The following is a 9,442-nucleotide window of genomic DNA, read 5'->3' on the forward strand; positions in this document are numbered from 1 at the left end:
AATTCATGTACCTGGCACCCAGATCCCTTGGTACAGCAGCATTCTGCAGTCTCTCTCTATGTAAGTAATATTCTTTTTTTCTATTCTTCCTGCCAAATTAGACAACCTCACATTTTCCCACATTATACTCCAGCTGCCAAACTTTTGCCCATTGACTTAACCTATCTATATCTCTTTGCAGACACTTTATCCTCTTCATAACTTTCTTTCCTATCGATCTTTGTCACATCCATAAATTTGGCAACAATACACTTGATCGCTTCATGTAAGTTATTAATATAGACCATACATAGTTGAGGCACCAGCACTGATCACTGTGGCACTCCATTAGTTAGATTGCGAAAATGAAAATGCCCAATTTATCCCCACTCTCTGTTTCCTGTGAGTTAGCTCATCCTAGATCCATGTGTGTATAGTCTTCAGTTTGTATCTGTCAGCATCGAGTGCTCCATGTGAGTTTTGGACTCTTTCTCAATCTCTCAGTGCTACTATTTGTGTGTTAGATTGCTTTAGATGACTCAGGCTGAGGAATTGTGAGTGAGTGCAGTCATCAACCGATGCCTTTCAGCACCTGGCACAAGGGCATGTGTTTCAGCATCACTCTCCATCTGGCAGTGTCTGGTACTCTGTATGAGTATGGGATTCATTATATAATCTTCTGTCCCTGGGACTGTTTGCAAGTCTGGATTCATTCTACATAAAATGTCAGCACAGCAACAGGCCACTGATGTGGTCGGTTTTAAGCAGACAATACGTTTGAGGTTTTGCCTAGTATTAAATATCTGTCACTGTGAACACAATAGTGAAAGATAATGTATCCTACAATCTAATACCGGATTGGTGTGCAAGTGTAACTCAGACTGTACGAAGCAATTTGATCAGTGTCATTCAGTCGGACAGTGAGAATTTTGGACTTGCATGTAAAATGACCCTATACATCTGGAACTGTACAGTATCTTCCATCTGACACTATATGTGGTTTTTGGACTGGTAGAAAACTTATAGCTCACTAGACAAATCAAATTTATATTGTATCTTTTAGTTCCACAATCCAGATAAGTTTTAAACTGGAATCTGAGTTTGTATCTTAGGTTATACTGTTTTTCATAATCTCTCAATCTGATTATGCAGTTGAGATATGGATTAGTGTCCAAATGTGGGTGATGCAGTGGTTAGCACCGCAGCCTCACAGCTCCAGTGACCCGGGTTCAGTTCTGGGTACTGCCTGTGTGGAGTTTGCAAGTCCACCCTGTGACCGCGTGGGTTTCCGCCGCGTGCTCCGGTTTCCTCCCACAGCCAAAGACTTGCAGGTTGATCAGTAAATTGGCCATTGTAAATTTCCCTAAGTGTAGGTCGGTGGTTGGAGAATGGTGGGGATGTGGTAGGGAGTATGGGATTAATGTAGGATTAATATAAATGGGTGGTTGTTGGTCGGCACAGACCCGGTGGGCCGATAGGCCTGTTTCAATGCTGAATCTCTAAATAAAAATAAATACATTATGGGAATTAATACTGCAACTTCTAAACTCATAACGTGTAAATATTTAGCTGGTATTTAACCTGAATCTCAGAGTACATTATTGAGGTTAATTCTGTAACTTTGAAACTGGAACCACGTGCCAGTTCTATATGTATTTAAATTGTAGCTGAGGTTAGTCATAGAGTCAGAGTTATACAGCATAGAAACAGGTCTTTCAGCCCATCGTGTCCATGTCAGCCATCAAGCACCTATCTTTTCTAATCCTATTTTCTAGCACTTGGCCTGTAGACTTGTATGCTATGGCATTTCAAGTGCTTATCTAAATTATTCTTAAATGTTGTGAGGGTTCCTGCCTCTACCGCCCCTTCAAGCAGTGTGTTCCAGATTCCAACCCCTCTCTGGGAGAAAAGGTTTTTCCTCAATTCCCCGCTCAACCTCTTGCCCCTTACCTTAAATCCATGCCCCCTGGTTATTGACACCTCTGCTAAGGGAAAAAAAGTTTCTTCCTATCTACCGTATCCATGCCACTCATAATTTTTTATACCTCAATCAGGTCCCCCCTCGGCCTTCTCTGTTCTAAGGAAAACAACCATGGCCTATCCAGTCTCTCTTCACAGCTGAAATGTTCCAGCTCAGGCAACATCCTGGTGAATCTCCTCTGCAACCTCTCCAGTGCAATCACATCCTTCCCATAGTGTGGCGACCAGAACTGTACACAGTACTCCAGCTGTGGCCGAACGAGCATTTTATACAACTCCATCATAACCTCCCTGCTCTTATATTCTATGCCTCGGCTAATAAAGGCAACTATCCCATATGTCTTCCTAACCACCTTTTCCACCTGTGCTGCTGCCTTCGGTGTTCAATGGACAAGTATACCAATGTCCCTCTGTACTTCCTGTGGTCCTTTCATCTATTGTATATTCTCTTGCCTTGTTAGTCCTCCCAAAATGCATCACCTCACACTTCTCAGAATTAAATTTTATCTGCCACTGCTCTGCCCACCTTACCAACCCATCTATATCGTCCATAATCCAAGGCTTTCCTCCTCACTATTTACGACACCCACCAATTTTCATGTCATCTGCGAACTTACTAATCATATCACCTATATTCACATCTAAATCATTAATGTACACTGCAAACAGCAAGGGTCCCTGCACCAATCCCTGCGTACACCACTGGTCACAGGCTTTCAATCGCAAAAACAACCCTCGACCATCACCCTCTGCCTCCTGCCAATAAGCCAATTTTGGATCCAATTTGCCAAATTGCTCTGGATCCCATGGACTCTTACCTTCTTGACCAATCTCCCATGTGGGACCTTATCAAAAGCCTTACTGAAGTCCATGTAGACTACATCAACTGCTTTAACCTCATCTACATGCCTAATCACCACCTCACAAAATTCAATCAAATTTGTTAGACACGATCTCCCCCTGACAAAGCCATACTGACTATCCCTGATTGATCCCTGCCTCTCCAAGTGGAGATTAATCCTGTCCCTCAGAATTTTTTCCCAATAGTTTTCTTACCACTGATGTTAGACTCACTGGCCTGTAATTACCTGGTTTATCCCTGCTCCCCTTCTTGAATAATGGTACCACATTCACCGTCCTCCAGTCCTCTGGCACCTCTCCTGTGGCCAGAGAGGATTTGAAAATTTGTGTCAGAGACCCTGCAATCTCCTCCCTTGCCACACATAGCAGCCTGGAATACATCTCATTTGGGCCTGATGATTTATCCACTTTTGAGCCCGCTAAAACCGCTAACACCTCCTCCCGTTCAATGCTAATTTGTTCACGTATATCACAATCCCCCTCCCTGATCTCTACACCAACATCGTCCTTCTCCATAGTGAACACAGAAGAAAAGTAACCAACCAAAACCTCGCTTACATCCTCCGGCTCCACATACAGATTGCCACGTTGGTCCCTAATGGGCCCTACTCTTTCCCTGGTTATCCTCTTGCCCTTAATATACTTATAAAATGCCTTGGGATTTTCCTTTATCTTGCCCACCAGTGTTTTTTCATGCCCCCTCTTCGCTCTCTTAATTACTTTTTTTTTTAATGTACCCACCCCCACCTGCACTTTCTATACTCCTCGAGGGCCTTTGCTGTTTTCAGCCCTCTGAATCTGCCATAAGCCTTTTTTTTTTTCCTTATTCAATCCTTGATATCCCTTGACATTCAGGGTTCCCTAAACTTGTTGGTCCTCCCCTTCATCTTTCCGGGAACATGTGGGCCCTGAACTCTCACTATCTCCTTTTCAATGACTCCCGCTGGTCTGATGTAGACTTTCCTAGAAGTAGCTGCTCCCAGTCCACTTTGGCCAGATCCTGTTTTATCATATTGAAATTGACCTTCCCCCAAAACAGTACCTTTATTTCCAGTTCATTTTTGTCCTTTTCCATAACTGCCTTAAATCTTAGAGTTATGGTCACTATCCATGAAATGCTCCCCCACTGACACTTCTACCAGTTGTGCGGCTTCATTCCCCGAGATTAGGTCCAGTACCACTTTCTCTTGCAGGACTCTCTACGTGCTTGCTCTAAAAGCTCTCCCGAATGCACTTTCAGAATTTCACCCCCTTTAACCTTTTGCACTACGACTATCCCAGTTAATATTGGGGAAGTTGAAATTCCCTCTTATTACCCTATAATTTTTACACCCCTTTTAGATTTACCTACATATCTGCTCCTCTATCTCTCCCTGACTGTTTGGAGGCCTGTAGTACACTCCCAGACAAGTGCTTGCCCCATTTTTGTTTTTAAGTTCTAACCATATGGCCTCATTTAAAGAACCTTTTAATATATCATCCTTCCTTACTGTAGTAAATGATTCCTTGGTCAATAGTGCAATGCCACCTCCTCTTTGACATTCACCCCACCCCCTCCCCCTCCCCCTTGCCCCCATTCCAGTCCTTGTCACACCTGAAGATTCTATACCCTGGAATATTGAGCTGTCAGTCCTGCCCTTCCCTCAACCATGTTTCTGTGATAGCAATATCATATTGCCATGTGTTAATCAACGCCCTCAATTCATCTTCGGAGTTCTGAAGAAGGGTCACTGACCTTTTATTTTTTTATTTAGAGATACAGCACTGAAACAGGCCCTTTGGCCCACCGAGTCTGTGCCGACCATCAACCACCCATCCATACTAATCCTACACTAATTCCATATTCCTACCACATCCCCACCTGTCCCTATATTTCCCTACCACATACCTATACTAGGGGCAATTTATAATGGCCAATTTTACCTATCAACCTGCAAGTCTTTGGCATGTGGGAGGAAACCGGAGCACCCGGAGAAAACCCACGCAGACACAGGGAGAACTTGCAAACTCCACACAGGCAGCACCCAGAATTGAACCCGGGTCGCTGGAGCTGTGAGGCTGCGGTGCTAACCACTGTGCTGCCCCAAATGCCCTGAAATGGTAACTCTGCTTCTCTCTCCACAGATGCTGCCAGACCTGCTGAGTATTTTGAGCATTTCTTGTTTTTAGCCCTCAATTCATCTGCCTTACTTGTAAGACGCCTTGCGTTAAAATAGATGAAATCCAGCCTTGCATTATTCGCTTGCAATATTGTGGGATTGACACAGTGATAATTTGATAGTGAGAGAGAATTTGGACTGGGATTTATGTATCTACCTGTCAGTGGTACTGCGTTGGGGTGACATGGAAACAACGTCTGTCTCTCCTGCTCTGTTTGATTGATGGATTGAAAATGTGTCTCTGGAACGATTTCTGCTGTCTGAGACTGTGGAACTGATGACCTGTCTGTGTCTCTGCGCTGTGTGTGTGATAATGTACGGACTGTGTGTGAGAAGGAGCTGGTGGTTGGGCTTTGTCTGTGAATGGCTCTGTGGTGTAGTAGACAGCACGTCACTGTTATATTAAATATACGTCACCATCCAGTTGATGAAACCCTCCATTCTTTAACCATTGCACTGCCCCATGACAGGTAGATGGGGGAGGGGAGCGCAGGTGCAGATTTCTGCAAGAATTCACCAAACAGAAACATCAAAAAGTTCCAGCACAGAATTAGGCCATTTGGCCCATCGTATCCACACCAATGCAAAGGCAGCAATCCAGTCTAATCCCATAGTTTGTTATTGGACAGTGGGATGTGGGGAGTTACACAAAGAGAATCTATTATAGGCACCAGGTGAGAAGTGTGAAGGACACATTTTAAACCATGGGAGCGGGAACTGGAAATCTGACCTGTGTAAAAGTCCCTGCTCCGTCGGTCAGTCCTATTCATGGCCCAGTGGATTGTTTCTGGATGTCATTTAATTGTTGTAAAATGGCCAAAGCCCCTGGTATGCAGTAGCTGGGGGCTGCAGGACTGCAGTGGAATCAGACACTGACTCTGTTTGTGTTGCTGGGTTTCCTTTGTGATTGTTCATAATGATTATTAATTGAAAAATTGTTTTGGTCACTTTTGTATCTTCTACCACATCTCTTCCTGAATTATAATAAATACATTTCCTTTCTACAGGCAAATACTTGATGGAAGCAGAATAAATGCAGTGATTCCTCGACACAAGAGGAAGTGCAGCCAGCTCCTCACACACAGTAAGTACAGTATCACTCACAGAGAGCAGAGACATCAGTTCCACAATCACCGACAGCAAACGTAGTCAGACCGGCACTGATCCCAAGTTCCAGACACATTTATTCAATCCAACAGTCACACAGCGCAGGACAGACTGAGGTTGGTTCCATTTCACCCCAACTCTGTCCCAGCTGGATACATCAATCTCCGCACAAAATCACACCCACTATCAGATTGCAAGGCACTGTGTCATTCTCACAAGAGTGCAGCCTGAACTACAAATTCTATGTCAGATGGGAAAGACAAACAGGACCTGATAGTAAAGTACAGAATTAATCTCAATAATGTTAGATTGCAGACTGAGCTACATGTTACACACTACTCCACAAAACTCATAAATGGTAAAAATGGAAGACATAGTCTTCCATTACTGCAAACTGAGCACAAGTAGGAGGAGGAGCAGGCCATTCAGCCCCTCAAGCCTGGCCCGCCATTCAATAAGATCATGGCTGATCTCTCCCATGCCTCAACTCCTCTTTTGAGCCTGCTCCGCTTAACCCTCCACTCCCTGAGATTTCAAAAATCTATCTACCACCTCCTTAAATACATTTCGTGACCTAGCCTCCACAACTCTCTGAGGTAGAGAATTCCAGAGATTCACCACCCTCAGAGAAAAAAATTCATACACATCTCAGTTTTAAATGTGTGCCCCCTTATTCTGTAACAATGTCCCCTAGTTCGAGATTCCCCCACCAGTGGAAATATATTCTCAACATCTACCCTGTCAAGCCCCCTTAGAATCTTATTTGTTTCAATAAGATCACCTCTCATTCTGTTCTTGATAAGACAACCCCTGCATTCCAGGAATCAGCCTAGTGAACCTTTTCTGAACTGCCTCCAATGCTAGGATATCCTTCCTTAAATACAGTGACCAAAACTGTACGCAGTACTCCACGTGTGGCCTCACCAACACCCTGTACAGTTGTAATAAGACTTTCCTATTTTTAAACTCTCACCCCTGAGCAATAAAGGCCAAAATTCCATTTGCCTTCTGAATTATTTGCTGCACCTGCATGCTAACTTTTTGTGTTTCCTGCACAAGAACACCCAGATCCCTCTGAACTGCATTTTGAATTTTGTAGTTTTTCTCCATCTAAATAATAATCTGCCTTTTTATTCTTCCTGCCAAAGTGGATTACCTCACACTTTCCCACATTGAACTCCATCTGCCAAGTTTTTGCCCACTCACTTAACATATCCCTTTACAGTTTCTTTGTGTCCTCATCACAACATGCCTTTCCACCTATTTTTGTATCGTCAGCAAATTTGGATACTCTACAATCTGTCCCTTCCTCCAGGTCATTAATATAGATAGTAAATAGTTGAGGCCCTAGGACTGATCCTTGTGGCACCCCACTAAATACGGCTTTCCAACCTGAAAAAGACCAATTAATCCCGACACTTTGCCTTCTGTGTGTTATCCAATCCTCAATCCATGCTAACACATTACCCCCAATACCCTGAGCTCCTATTTTGTGCAATAACCTTTTATGTGGCGCCTTCTGAAAATCCAAATACACTACATCTACTGGTTCCCCTTTATCCACTCTGCTTGTTATATCCTCAAAGAGCTCTAACAAGTTTGTCAAACATGATTTCCCTTTCATTAAACCATGTTGACTCTGTTTGATTGCATTATGTTTTTCTAAATGTCCTGCTATTTCTTCCTCAATAATGGACTCCAGCATTTTCCCAATGACAGATGTTAAGCTAACTGGTCTATAGTTTCCTGCCTTCTGTCTCCCTCCTTTCTTGAATAAGGGCGTCGCATTAGCGGTTTTCCAATCCGCTGGCACCCTACGGAATCCAGTGAATTTTGGTATATTATGACCAATGCCCCTACTATCTCTGCAGCCACTTCTTTTAAAACCCTTGGATGGAGGCCATCAGGTCTTGGCGACTTGTCTGTCTTTAGTCCCATCAGTTTGTCCAGCACCTTTTCCCTCGTGATAGAGATTGTTACAAGTTCCTCCCTCCCATTTACACCTTGCTCATCTATTATTGTTGGGATGTTTATAGTGTCTTCCACCGTGAAGACCGATGCAAAATATTGGCTTAAATTATCTGCCATTCCCCTGTTCCATGTTATTTATTCCCCAGTCTCATCCTCTAAGGGTCCCACATGTACTTTAGCTACTCTCTTCCTTTTTATGTTCAAGGATATTCGATATTCCGGAAGAATAGGGAGAAAGGAAAAGGAGGTGGGGTAGCTTTGTTATTAAAGGAAGGGATCAGTGCAGTTGTGAGGAATGATATCGGTGTAATAGATGGTGATGTAGAATCAGTTTGGGTGAAAATAAGGAATAGCAAGGGAAAGAAATCACGCATTGGAGTGGTCTATAGGCCCCCGAGCTCTTGCTGTTTGTTTTTATATTTCTTGCCAATTTACTCTCAATCAATTTTCTCTCTTTATTCATTTTTTAAGTCATGCACTGCTGGTTTCTAAAAAAATCCCATTCCTCTGGCCTAGCACTAGCTTTTGCTGCTTTGTCTGCCTTTGCTTTTGATTTGATACTCTCCTTAACTTACTTTGTTATCCTCGGGTGGTTCATCGTTCTCCTCGAGTCCTTCCTTCTGACCGGAATAAATGTTTGCTGAGTGTTATGAAATATCTGCTTAAAGGTCTGCCACTGCTCATCGACTGACTTCCCCCGTAGTCTGTTTTCCCAGCCTGCTTTAGACAACTCATTCTTCCTACCACTGTAATTGCCCTTGTTCAAGTTGAAGACACTGGTTTGAGACCCCAGTTGCTCACCCTCAAACTGAATTTGAAATTCTACCATGTTATGATCACTTCCCCCTAGAGGATCCTTCACTGCGAGATATCTTATTAATCCTACCTCATTACACATTACCAAGTCTAAAATAGCCTGTTCCCGGCTAGGTTCTGCAATGTTCGAAGAAACAATCCCTGATGCACTCTACAAATTCGTCTTCCATGCTACCCTTGCCAATTTGATTTGTCCAGTCTATATGAAGATTAAAATCACCCACGATAATTGCAGTGTTCTTCTTACACGCCTCCACTATTTCCTGATTAATATTTTGTCCTACAGAGGCACAACTCCTCAGGGGCCTATAGACCATTCCCATCCGTGATTTCTTCCCCTTGCTATTCCTTATTTCCAACCAAACTGATTCTACATTACCATCTATTACACCTATATCATTCCTCACAACTGCACTGATCCCTTCCTTTAACAAAGCTACCCCACCTCCTTTTCCTTTCTGCCTATTCTTCCGGAACGTCGAATATCCTTGAACATTGAGATTCCAGTCCTGGTCATCCTGCAACCACGTCTCAGTGATAGCTATCAAATCATATTCATTTATTTCTCT

This window comes from Heterodontus francisci, unplaced genomic scaffold (genome assembly GCF_036365525.1).
Source record: "Heterodontus francisci isolate sHetFra1 unplaced genomic scaffold, sHetFra1.hap1 HAP1_SCAFFOLD_597, whole genome shotgun sequence".
In the NCBI taxonomy this organism is placed as follows: Eukaryota; Metazoa; Chordata; class Chondrichthyes; order Heterodontiformes; family Heterodontidae; genus Heterodontus; species Heterodontus francisci.